The sequence below is a fragment of the Filicampus tigris genome, chromosome 4 (genome assembly GCF_054856515.1).
Source record: "Filicampus tigris isolate MCC_2025a chromosome 4, RoL_Ftig_1.0, whole genome shotgun sequence".
Classification (NCBI taxonomy): domain Eukaryota; kingdom Metazoa; phylum Chordata; class Actinopteri; order Syngnathiformes; family Syngnathidae; genus Filicampus; species Filicampus tigris.
In genome coordinates this window covers 20,326,943-20,327,355 of record NC_141220.1, presented here as the reverse complement: position 1 = coordinate 20,327,355, position 413 = coordinate 20,326,943, and positions in this window count along the sequence as shown.

The window sequence follows — 413 nt, the reverse complement described above, 5'->3', positions numbered from 1 at the left end:
TTTAAAAAAAAAAAAAAAAAAAAAAGAGAGAGAGAGAGAGAGAGAGGCAGAATCCAAACTGCTCTCCTCGCCCTGCCCCTTCTAAACGGCTCTCCTCGAACTTCCACGCAATGCTCACTGACGCGCCCTTGCTCGCACACGCTCAAAGTGGCGCATCTGGGACTGCTTTAGAGGGGGGATGAACAAATGCTAAAAGCCCCTCTCTGTGAAGAAGGAGAGCGAGATGCCTCACTAGGAGCTCACAGTGGAAAAGTGTCACGCAGAACTGCGCTGACCTTCAAGCTGCACGCGTGCACTCCGAGTAGGCCCACTCCGCTCTGATCGCGCTATTATGCACCGATGGGAGGTCAAAAAGAAGGAAGGGGTGGAGGGTGGCTGGGGGCTGCATTTTCTTTTTTTCCGCCTTTTGTTGT